Source organism: Heterocephalus glaber, unplaced genomic scaffold (assembly GCF_053883595.1).
Source record: "Heterocephalus glaber isolate CG9 unplaced genomic scaffold, H.glaber_assembly_v1.0 deba00001460, whole genome shotgun sequence".
NCBI classification, from domain to species: Eukaryota; Metazoa; Chordata; class Mammalia; order Rodentia; family Bathyergidae; genus Heterocephalus; species Heterocephalus glaber.
Genome location: NW_028258307.1, coordinates 12777513 through 12790758, shown reverse-complemented (window position 1 = coordinate 12790758; position 13246 = coordinate 12777513). Strand labels below are relative to the sequence as shown.

The window sequence follows — 13246 nt, the reverse complement described above, 5'->3', positions numbered from 1 at the left end:
GCAGTGCCTTGGAGAGAAATAACCTCTAAAGTCATGCCCCAAATAACCCTTCCACCTAGATCTCCAGCTAGATCTGTGGATTAATCCACTGATAAGTACAGTCCTCCCACAATCCAATCACCTAAGATTCTCTTAATCCAGTCAAAGATCAACTGGCACAGTGCACTTCAGTGACACAGGCAAATAAATAGATACACAGACAAATAGAACACAGGCAAATAAATAGATAAGACATGAATGGTTCTGGACTTTGTAGTAAAGGGCGAGGCTATATTTTCTAGCTTTAGCTTCCTACACAGTATAGACCTGAAATGATATTTAGTTGTTCAAGAAAAATTTAAATCTCAAAAACTATAGAAAAATGAGTGTTGTATGAACCCTTTGACCTCGTAGTTGTATTATCAAAGAGATTTACAAATAGGTTTAATATGTTTTTACTCTGATTTAATTTATGTGCTTATTTAATATACTCTAGGATGAGTGATGCTTAGGATTATATAATTCACTTCCAGTATGACTTGTTAATGTAAAAACAGAGCTATCGGAGTACTTATCATCAAATCACCATTGCTATATAGAATACAATGTCCTCAAATGTGATACTATAAAATACCATGTAGTGTGTGGTGAATATTCCCCTTTACCTGCTTTTTTTTAATTTGAGAGAAATATAGAGTTCTAAGGTAAAAAAGCCATGCAGAAGCTCTGTAAAACAGTAATTCAATTTTTTTTAACTGTCGTAGTCCCTAGGGAGAATTTTATAAAACCTACATTCTTCTTCCCAGAAAAAGTGCGTTATCTACATACAACATACAAGTTTGCATGGGATTTCAAGGAGTTTTACAATCTATGGATTAAAAATTAATTCTCCAGAGAAACTTAGTTTGGGCAAAGATTAGTGAATAAAATTGAACATTAACATGAGGGGGTAATTTAATCCTGGGACAAGACAAGAATATTCCAGACATAAAAATAAACATGTTCTTTCTCAGCAAACAAAATAATATATGAAAAAATGGAGAAGGAAGAACAGAGTACAGACCAGAACACATTTGTCTCACGAGGGCATTTCCTAGGGCCTGGCTTGATTTCTGCTCTCAGATTTCATTAACTGTAGAATGAACTATAAAGATTTGCAGTCAGAGCCCAGAAAATAAAGGCACCCAGACTGATTTATAATGAAGTAGGAACTATAAAGTCTTCTCATTTAAGGTTTCTCTTTTACTACACATATAAAAATAAATGTTTAAATTGTGCTCAGAATGTGCTAAGCACATTTGTGATTCTGATGACATGAGTGTGCCACCTATATTTTACTTCTGTGGCTTACTACCCTCGAACATTTCAATATGATTAGACTCCTATTATGTCCAATAAGAAGATGCATTATTATTTTATAATGAATAAGAGCCTAGAGTAAGCTGATAGAATGTCCAGTTATGTTCTTATTCTATCTTTACTCCTGTTATCTTATCATAATGAACGTCAGGGAAGCGTAAAGTAAGAAACTTAATTTCAAAATATTCGATACATGATGTCAAAGTGAGATACATGATCACATGTTAACCTTCCGGACTCAAATATCTATATAGATATCCATATAAATATAACCGTAACAAAATTTCACACATTCAGTAAATACACTTTAGAAACATTTTAACTATTTGAATAGCTAATTAAGGTAAGTATGTTATTTGTATAATTTAAGACATCATAATATGCATTCAACAATGATCAAAGAAGTGATACTAAGTGAAACAATTTCTTGAATAGAAAAATCTCCATATTTATGTTTAGCAAAATATATACATTTTTAGGTATGCATATAAATTTCTTTTTAGATTTTTATGTACATAAAGGGATTTGGAGAATAAGAACAATTTTGAAAATAAAGTAGACCAAATGATGCAATTTTACTTTAAAGTTCCAATTAGAAAAAACTTTTTTTCTTTATACACAATCCAGGTAATTGCTTCCTTTTTTTCTTTTGATTATGTATTAACACATTCATAATTACTTTGCAAACTTTTAAAAACCTGAGTATAAGTAATACTTTTCTTCACCAATTGATAGAATAGAATTTTATGAAAGCTAATTTCATAAAATGCCTGTATATTAATCATGCAGGTCATAACTACAAATGTGAAATGAAATAATGGAGAAGTGGAAATAGCTAAACAGTAAAATGTAAGAATAATGACTTTTGGGAGGAATATAATTTAAGAGAGACAGGTTTTATTTTTTTTTTTAAAGCCTGGAATTATACAGATAATCACCTCAATTTTCCAGTTCATTTAGCTAGTTCACAGTATTTTATTTCTATAAAATGTTGTCTTAATTCCTGTCCTATTGCTTTGTTTACCATTACAGAAACAGAATAAAGTTTTTCTTTTGGCTTGAAAAGACCAACAGGATCTTACAATATATTGAGAAAGAAAAGAAGAGAGACCTAAAAATTTTATCAATTAGTATTTTTTAATTATGAAGAAAACACTCTAATGTATATTTAATAGACAAACTCAAACTGAGTGTGGAGAAGGGAAAAGGAGGAGGAAGGTTCTACAATCAGTTTGATATGTTGTGTCATAAATATTCTCAGATGGTGAGTAGTGGCTGCATCATGTGTCAGCTTTGCAAAGCTGTATATTTCCCAGAACTCCCTTCATGGTGTCCTTCCAATTAGGGTGGGCAGCAAAGAAGTTTATTGTGTGACTCATAGATGGCAGAAGTGGGGCAGCAGCTATTCTATCATCCACTTGGTCACTTACCTGTTGGAACATCTCACTGGAATGAGGTCACAATCAGACCTGCAACCTCTTCCCCTGGATTCTCCTCCAGCTTGACTTCTAGGTTCACTGACAATGGCTTTCAATGTCTGTAGATCACCAATATTTTCAGTCAGAGCCATACAGTTGACATGATTTCTAGTCTTTCTCCCTAGGTTCAAACTCATGTTTGGGAGCTTATCTTTGCCTCATCTACTTTACATCCATCTTCCCTACTCCACTTCTCCCTGCAGACAATAAGCACCAGCATCAGACTCAAAAACAACATAAACTGCTTAACTAACACCTACAATTGTGTAATACATGTCTTAGAGGTTCTGCTTGTGAGATTAAAATCTGACTGGTAGACAAAAACTTATCAGAATAAACTGAATGTCTTATAAACTCAAATAATATTGTGCTTGCATTTCACTATTCCAATTGTAATATTTTATGGTCTTCTCGTGAGGTATATTTTTAGTAACAGAAATATACACAGACTCCTTTTTAGATGTTTTCCATCAAGTGTGGAGATTAGACTTCAGTTGATAATTGTGAAGCTACTTTCTTCAAGAAGCAAAACGTAGCTATTTACTTAAGTTTAGCAAAAATTCTTTAATGGATCAAAAAGTTTCCACTTTAAATACAGGGTAAAAATAAGATCACAGTCAATTTCTGAATTAACTCTAAAAAGAATTCTGCTTTTTTCATCCAATTAACTTTGTATTTACTTCATTCTAAAGTGCAATAATACCTGAAGAAATCACCTTTTAATGGCAATTTTACCTCCGGTCCTTCATCCCACAGGGAATACTGTCATCATGTTATTAGCTCTAATTAAGGATAGCTGCTGCCATACACACATACAGCTACACTAAAAGAAAAAATTGTCCAGTTATTCTGGAAGGAAGGGAAGAGCATCACTCTTTTACTCAGAGTAAGGACTAAAATAAACTAGTCATTATTAATTTAAGACTGAATTAACACCCTCCTCCCCCAGAAAAAGTTTCCATCTTACTCTCTAAAACCTAAGCTCAAGAATTAAACTGGCAGATGGATTTAAGGTTGCTAATGTGTAACTTTTGAAATGAAGAGATTATTGTATAGTCCATGTATGCAGAAGTCACAATGAACATACGTGGATTGAATTAGAAGAAGGAAGCAGAAAAGTCAAGACCTGAGAGATAACTTTCTGAGAAAGACTGCATGATTTATGGCTAGCCTTGAAGTTGGAAAAGAATCCCAGGCCAAAGAATGTAGGCAAACTATGGAATCTAAAATATGTAAGAAAACAGCCTCTTCCCAGATGCTCAGTAGGAACACAATCTTTCTGATACTTTGATTTTAGCCAATAAGGTGCATTTTAGAACTCTGACCTCACAATTGGTAGAATAATAAGTGTGTTCTTGTAAGCCACCAAGTTAGTGTATGTTTTACAATAGAAAAGGGAGTCTAATATAAGAACAAAATAAGTTATTGAAGTGCGCAACTTCCAAGGAATGTATTTGTTCTCACATCAGCTCTGTTACCTCTACAAAAAATAGAGAACATACAAATAAATGTGCAGTTATATAAATCTCTCATAAAGGGAAATGCACCCATAATGAGAATATTTTAAGAAAATTCTTTATTCTCAGATTACTGAATGCAGGAAAAAGATGAAGAAAATTTAAAGGAAAAAAAAAAGACTTAATATGTGCAACACTGTCCCAACTTACACCTCCACGTCCCCCACTGCATTTTACCCTTTGATTATGTGAAGTTCATTTCAGCTCAATGTAGATTAAATGGAATAGTGACATTCCCAACTGGACTACCAGATGGAATCACATTTAATTAACTTTTCAACCAGCATACAGATGTGTTTCTTGTGATCATTATCAAGAAATCATTTACTTTCAGCAAAATAAGAAGCCCTGGTAGCAGATTGTAACCTAGAATGATTGATTACATCATGAGTTTATTAACCGTAAAATGTTTTTAATCATTTATTGACCAAATGAAGAAAAATCTTATGGACAAATACTGAAGATATCCAAGGTGCATTATTGCTACTTTTGAGAAGATTAAATTAAAGGAAATATTTGTGTTAAAATTATGATCTAGGGCCGGGAATTTAGCTCGGTGGTTTTGCCACCTGCCTTGCAAGCTCAAGGTCCTGAGTTCGATTCCCGGTACCAAAAAAAAAAAAGAGGTAAAATTATGATCTATTTTTAGGTATAACTAACTTCCAGAAAAGTCACATGGCTTTTGAATTTGAGTTTTCATCCATTAATGAAAGCATATGTCACTGGAAAAAAGTAATCTAGCTACCACCTTTTGTTCTTTATCGCCATCAAATAATTCCAATTTATATTTGATGCTTTAATAACCAAGATCTATACCTTCCAAATCTTTACACTTTGAAAAAGAAACCTGTATGAATAATTTATTCTTAAGTGGAAAAATTAAGTGAATATAAGTGAGACATGAAAGACAAAGATTATGTTGAAAGGATGAAGGTGCTTATATAACTTATTACTTGCTTTAATGTTTACTTCAGTGGTTTTTGAATTATAACTAGTAAGTAACTCTAGTAACTAGGACTCTAGTCACTAATAGCTCCGGTAATAAAAAAGTAACAATAATAAGTTTTTCCTAAGATTTAAAACCTTCATTTGTTTATTCCAAACTTTATCAGTGAAAGTCAATATGTAAAGTATTTCTGTTATCATCAGTTATTGGATTACTTTAATATGGCCAACATCATAGAACAAAACAAAGTTTTAGGCCATTAGAGAATACAAGGAAGAGCCTAAAGCTTGCCTTTAAGAGGTCAGAGCCAAGTCTGTATTATTTGGTGTGTAGTTGAAGACGTCAAGGTGGAAAGTATTCATCATCCCTTTCATCGTTACTTATAAAAGTCACAGCAGTTCTATTAACCTAGGTATAAAATGTTCACTGAATGATGTGAAATTGCAATTTAGGTTTCTGTCCTTGAAGTGTAATAATTTCTCTACTAAAGGAAATTGGAATTCTTCTTCCAGCTCCCTGAGCATGGAAAAGACACCCAACTGGATCTCATTTTATTCATCAGAGAAACGAGTAGTTTCCAAATTGCAATTAACACCCAAGCCTCTTTTTTCAGTTAAAAATCTCTCATCTAGAAGTCTAGCTCTTAAGCTGATATTGTTGCCTGGCACCTGGGTGCTGAGAGCGGACCCCACACACATTTTCTCCCCTCCACGGAGGCCATTGCAGCTGCTCAGAGCCCAAACAGAACACTGGGTCCCCCAGCCCAGTCCAGATCAATTTGTCCTTTTTGAGTGGAACTTTTTGTAATTACTGAAACAGCAAAAATGGTGCTTCCAAACTCTCTCATCTCTCGCAGAGGTGGCTGGCCCATAAAATACCTCCCTAAAAATATTTGGTTTTGGATAAAAAATGTTCTAGAAACAAATGGAAACTAATAAAAAAAAAAAGAAAACAAGAAGGGAAAGAAAATACTGGATAAGAAAATGAATAAAAGAACCCTAATAATTTTTATTTTATTTTCTGCAGAATCTCATGATGCACTTTAAATATGACTACCCAGAAAAATGAAATTTTGAACTAATAAATTAATGTCAGTGCAGGAATGATTGCTTTGAAATGTCACTTGGACCCTTTTAATAGGTTGGGCTCAAACTCTTTAATTGTAAACAAATGATGTTTAGTAAGCACAATGTGGCGCACTAATATTTCAGTCCTTGGTGTAATAACAGCTCAGTCATTTTATTTGCCATAAAGCCAAAATGATCACTTGATTGAAAGCCCATTTGGTCAAGCAAATATAAATTCTAAAGTGTTCGCTATCATGTGGATCAACAGAATTCTGAACTAATTTTAAACAGTTGTTCTTCAAGCAAGGTTGAATTGAGCTGTGTTTCTGTGGTCATTTTATTCTTCTTGAAGACCTTTCACTCACTTTTTCCTTTTCAGTATTTGTGGTTCCTAAATTTATAATGACTGACAAGAAAGTATCTCTCTTCTTAAGCAATGTTCTCTCCAGCTTTCCATAAACTGGCATTTCTGGGTTGCAAAAGGTGACATCACTGTTAAGGATTCAGAATAAAGATGGGTGGAGAACCCAGAGGCCAAACTGGACTTAGCCCAAACAGCAATGCTAGTGTTCATGATATTCACATTCTCTCTAAGGTTTACTAAGAAATTCATTGCCAATAACTGGGCTAATACAATCTAGGGTGTGGGTGAAATCCCTGGGTTTGTTCTACCTTTGCAGTGCTTCAGGTTTCTTCACAGGTCGAGCTGGGGTTTATTTTGTGGGAGAGACACAATGACAATACTAATACTTGGGAGAAGTGAACATGTAGACTCAAGGCTGTGAGGGTGGGTGATCTTTCTAGAAAGTATGTAGATAAGCCAGTTTACACAATGACGTTCTCCTCAGAGACTTAAATTTGTGAACGTTGCTGATTTCACAAAGATTTGGATTATAGGAAGAGTTCAAAGAAAAACTATCCCCAAAACTATCAATCTCATTTGCATCTCAAGTGTGATTCCTAAATCCTCCTAAGACTTCTATATAACAGAGGCAGCCCATTTCCTCTGCCTCCCTTTGTATATGATGAAAAAAATTTGAAGTCTGTTAGAAAATCATCTCTATTCCTTTTTCCCCATATACTTGTTCTCTTTCATGTGAGATGTTTTTTCTTTTTCTTCAGACAAATCACAAAATATCAGAATCCTAAACAACTTTACCCCCAAATTTGAATGCAAACTATGCTTATATTAGATATTTAAATAGGACCGTACATGTCATTCAAATTTTACATTGTCATTCTCAGAACATATGAAAATTAGACTTAAGAGTCCAAAAACTTGTGAGGGATTTTTCCCTTCTTCAGTTTTTTTTTTAACTGACTTCTTTTTAACCTATTTATCTCTTTAGGGAAGAAGCTATTTTGATGCAGTTGACAGAACTCTGAATAGGAATTACACAAAGAGGCTCCCATCCTGCCTCCAGCTTCACCAGCTCTGTAACTTTAGATAAAGCATTTTTTCCACTTTGTGTCTCAATGTTCACCCTAGCATATGGGCTGTTGTTATGGTCTAAATATAAATTGTACTTAAGAATGCATTGTTAGTACAGCACTTCTGAAGTTTTTAACTTGTACTTGTGGCTTTGAAAGAGTCACAGGTAGCTTTAAATTGAAAAGCATTTTTTTTTCGGTACCAGGGATCGAACTCTAGTCTTTGCACTTGCAAAGCAGGCAGCAAAACCACTGAGCTAAATCCCCAGCCCTAAAAACATTTGATGATGGGCAATTGCTGCATACACAAGAAAATGTCAGATTATATAATGAATCAATTTTCTTTCAAAGTTCGTCAGATGAGTAAGATCACCACTAATATATCTGTGTTTCATCTTTAAGGCCCAGCAATTTGCATTCAACTGATAATGTAGCCTTAGTATATTACCAATTTACTCGTTTTTTGTAATTACTTTTATTGGTACATTTTAGGTATACAATATAATGACATTCATCATTGGAAATTTGCACCTTTCCATACTCTCTCTTGGTTCTTATTTTTTGCCAATTCCCCTGGCCTCCCTTCAACCCCTCCATCCCTCCCTATTTACAAAAACTTTGTTTCCATTTTTTCATTTTCTCATATTAATTCCATTCCCTTCTTTCCTTTTTCCTACCACTCCCACTTCCCCGTCCCTTTTGCGGCTTTTTTTCCTATTTCACATATCTATTATACCTTTCAGTCCTTATCTACACTTTCAGGTTCTCACACTAGAGAAACTATTTGGTATTTACACATGTGTGCCCTATTTCCCTCACTTAACAGTATCACCTCAATGTGAATCCATTTCGCTATAAATGTCTCTAATTTCTCATTTTTTATGGCTGAGTAGTACTCCATTTTGTTAAAAAAGCTATATTTTCTTTATCCAGTCTCCAGCTGATGGGCAATTGGGCTGCTTCCACAATTGTTCTGCTATGAACATGAGTGTGCATATATCACTGTGGTATGATTCTTTTAATTCTTTGGGGAAGATACCCACCAGGGGAATAGCTGGGCCAAATGGGACTTCCAGTCCTAGTTCTTTGAGGTATCTCCATACTGACTTCCACAGTGGTTGCACCAGTCTTCACTCCCACCAACAATGGAGAAGGGTTTCTTTCTCCACACACCCCTGCCAGCGTCTGTTATTGTTTGATTTCATGAGAGCAGTCAATCTTTCTGGGGTGAGGTGGAATCTCAGTGTTGTTTTCATTTGCATCTCTTGAATGACCAGTGATGTTGAACATTTTTTTCATATGTTTATTTGCTATTTCTACTTCTTTGTCTGAGAAATGTCTGTTCATTTCAGATGCCCATTTTTGGATTGGGTCTTTAAATTTGGGAGGTCTGATTTTTTAATGTTCTTTATAGATTCTAGATAGTAGATCTTTGTCTGAGGAATAGCAGGTGAAAATTTTTTCCCATATTGTGGGTTGTCTTTTCGCCCTGTTGGTGGTTTCTTTTGCTGTGCAGAAGCTTTTTAATAAGAAGAGATTCCACTTGTTGATTGTGCTAATTCACAGGCAACTGAGGTTTTGTTCATAAAATCTTTTCCTACACCAGTGTCTTCAAGAGTTCTACTTAACCTCTGTTCCAGTCGGTTCAGTGTTTCTCTTTTAATATTTAGATCTTTAATCCATTTTGATTTTAGTTTAGTGCATGGTGAGAAATATAGGTCTAGTTTTGATCTTTGACAAGTTGAAACTCAATTTTTCCAGCACCATTTATTAAAGAGGCTATCTTTCCTCCAGTGAGGGTGTTTGGTTCCTTTGTCAAAGATGAGGTGGCTGAGTGTGTCTGGAGTTGTTTCCGCATCTTCTAATCTGTTCCACTGATCCATAGTCTGTTTCTTTGCCATTACCATGCTGTTTTTATCACAGTAGCTTTGTAGTATAGTTTCAAGTAGAGGATTGTGATACCCCCTGCCATGTCTCTGTTGCCTAGAATTTCTTTTGCTATTCTAGGTCTCTTCTTGTTCCAAATGATTTTTGGACTGTTTTCTCAAAGTCCATGAAGTATGCTGCTGGAATTTCAATTGGAATTGCACAGAATCTATACAGCAGTTTTAGAAGTATGGGCATTTCCCCTATGTCATTTCTTCCTACCGAGGAGCAAGGGACATCTTTCCATTTTCTGATAACATCTTCAACCTCTCTTTTCAGAGTGCTATGGTTTTCAGAGAAGAGTTCTTTGATTTCTTTTGTTAGGCTGATTCCTGGGCATTTCAGATTCTTGGATGCTATTGTGAAAGGAATTGTTTGCCCTATTTCTCAGTGAGTCTGTTGCTCATGTAGAGGAAAGCTATTGATTTTTGTGTGTTGACCTTGTATCCAGCTACTTTACTGAATTTGGTTATTAAGTTTAGAAGACTTTTGGTGGAGTTCTTGGGGTCTTCTATATAGAGTATCATGTCATGTACAAATAATGACAATTTGACTTCTTTATTTCCTGTCTTTATTCGTTTTATTTCTTTCTCTTGTCTAATTGCTGTGGCTAACGTTTCCAAAACTACATTGAATAGGAGTGGTAGTAGTGGACAACCTTGTCTTGTTCCTGATTTTAGCGTGAAGGATTTCAGTTTTTGACCATTTAGTACTATATTGGCTTTTGGTTTTTCATTAGGTGGATTTTATCAGATTGAGGTAGAGACTGTCTATTTTAATTTTTTGTAGGGTTTTTATCATAAATGCATGTTGGATTTTATTGAATGCTTTTTCTGCATCTATTGAGATGATTATGTGGGTTTTGTCCTTCACTCTATTGATATAGTGCATTATATTGATTGATTTTCATATGTTGAAGCATCCCTATATCCCTGTGTGTGATCTTCTTGATGATTTCCTGCATTCTATTTGCCAGTATCATATTAATGATTTTTGCTTTTATATTCATTAGTGAAATGGGCCTATAGTTCTCTTTTTCAGTTGGGTCTTTCTCTGCTTTGGGGATCAAGGTGATGCTTGCTTCCCGGAATGAATTTGGGAGTATTGCTTCCCTTTCAATTTCATTGAAGAGTTTAAACAGTAATGGCAGTAGTTCCTCTCTAAAAGTCTAGTAGAATTCAGCAGGGAAGCCATCAGGACCCGGGCTTTTCTTAGTTGGTAAAGTTTTAATTAAGTTTTTAATTTCATTGATTGATACTGGGTTGTTTAGAATTTTTAGGTCTTCTTCGATCAACTTTGGTAATTTATGCTTTTCTAGGAATCTGTCCATTTCTTCTGTGTTTTCCATCCTATTGGCATATAGGTTCTGGAAGTAGGTATTGATGATCCTCTGTATTTCTGCCGGGTCTGTTGTAATTTCACCCTTTACATTCCTAATTGCATGGATTTGGGCCTTTTCTTTCCTTTTTCTGATAAGGTTGGCTAAAGGTTTGTCAATTTTGTTTATTCTTTCAAAGAACCAACTCTTGCCTTCATTGACTTTTTGTATGGTTCTCTTAGTCTTCATTGCAATGATTTCTGCTCCAATCTTTATAATTTTCTCCCTTGTATGAGCTTTGGGTTTGTCTTCCTCTTCTTTTTCTAGAAGCTTGAGGTTCAGCATCAAGTTGTTTGATTGGGCTTGCTCTTTTTTCCTAATATGAATATTCATTGCTATCAATTTCCCTTGTAAGACTGTTTTCATTGTATCCCATAGATTCCAATATGTTGTATTGTCATTGTCATTTAATTGAAGGAACTGTCTGATTTCTTCTTTAATTTTCTCTGTGACTCATTGGTTATTCAGAAGTGTGTTGTTCAATTTCCATGTGTTAATGAAATTCTTGCAGTTTCTTTTGCTATTGAGCTCCAATTTCATCACACTGTGGTCTGATAATATACAGGGCATAACTTCAATTCCTTTGCACTTACTTAAACATGTTCTATGTGTGAGTATGTGGTATGTTTTGGAGAATGACCCATGTGCAGCTGAGAAGAATGTGTATTCTGATTTTGTGGGTTGGAAGACTCTGTAAACATCTGTTAAATTCATTTGTTCAAGGGTTTGATTGAGTTCTAGTATTTTGTTGCTTATTTTTTGTATAGTTGATCTATTTGTGACAGTGGGGAATGGAGGTCCCCCACTGTTATCGTATTAGTGCATATATGACTTTTCATGTCCATTAGTATTTGTTTTATATAGTTGGGAGCACTAGTGTTTGCATATATATTTATGATTGTCATGTCTTCCTCTTGGATTGTTTTCTTCACAAGGATGTAATGTCCTTCTTTGTCTCTCTTCATCAGTTTTGGTTTGAAATCCACTTGATCTGCAAAGAGGATACTACTGCTGCTTTTTTTCAGGTTCCTATTGCATGGAGTGTTGTTTTTCACCCTTTAACTTTCAATCTATGAGTTTCTTTTTGAATTAAGTGTGTTTCTTGTATGCACCATATTGTTGGATCTTGCTTCTTCTGCCAGTCTATTTCTTTTGAATGGTGAATTGAGACCATTAACATTGATGGTTATAACAGGTACATATTGACTTATCCTTTTCATGACTTTTTCTTTTTGTTAGATTCTCCCCCTTTGCATTTAATTTGTTGCGCCCAATGAATTCATTCTGCTGGGCTTCCTGGGGTTGTGATCCTCATTGTCTTTTCCTAGGATAGTGTCTAAAATTTTTGGAGTGCTGGTTTGGTATTCACAAAGTTCCTAAGGTGCTCTTTGTCATGAAAGTATCTTATTTCTCCATCAATTTTGAAAAATAGTTTTGCAGGGTACATCAATCTGGGTTGGAGGCTGTTTTCTTTTAGGGCTTGAAATATGTCACTCCAAGCTCTTCTTGCCTTGATGGTTTGTGTTGAGAAGTCTGCTATGATTCTGATGGGCTTCCCTTTGTATGTGATTTGTTTCTTTTCTCTAACTGCTTGTAGAAGTTTGTTCTTTTGTTGGCTTTCTGGAGTCCTAACTATCATATGCTTATGTTTAGATTTTTTTTTTTTTTTGATCAAGACTAGTTGGAGTCCTGTAAACCTCACTTATCTGTATGTCAAGTTCTTTTCCCCTGTTTGGGAAGTTTTCTGCCATCACTTCTGTGAACACTTTTTTTGTGTCATCTGCACTCTCTACTGTTTCTTCATTTACTCTGATCAATCTTATCTTATTCTTCTTTGCATCATCTAGCTGCTGCTGGATTGATGTCTCATGGTCCCTAACAATTTTAAAGCAATTTTTAGTTTCCTTGTCACTAATTGCAATCTTATCTTCTATATCTGAAATTCTATTCTCACATTGGCTCATTTTGCCGTGTAAACATTCAATGGAGTTTTTAATCTCCTGGAAATCTGTTTGCATCTGTTTTATGGATTCCATTTGTTTCCTATGTTGTGATTCCATCATGTTCCTCAGCCCCTCTATTTTTTTTTATTTGTGTCCTCTCTAGATTTGTTAATCATGTCTTGCACTATGGGCACAATCTCTGCTGGTGTCTGAGAAATTATT

General features: G+C 34.8%; 1 protein-coding gene across 21 annotated transcripts in view; it reads left to right on the top strand.

Annotated features, from left to right (window-relative positions):
• Positions 1–13246, top strand: part of Marchf1 (membrane associated ring-CH-type finger 1) — a 1027787-nt gene that overhangs the window by 808033 nt on the left and 206508 nt on the right. The gene's annotated exons all lie outside the window — the stretch shown is intronic.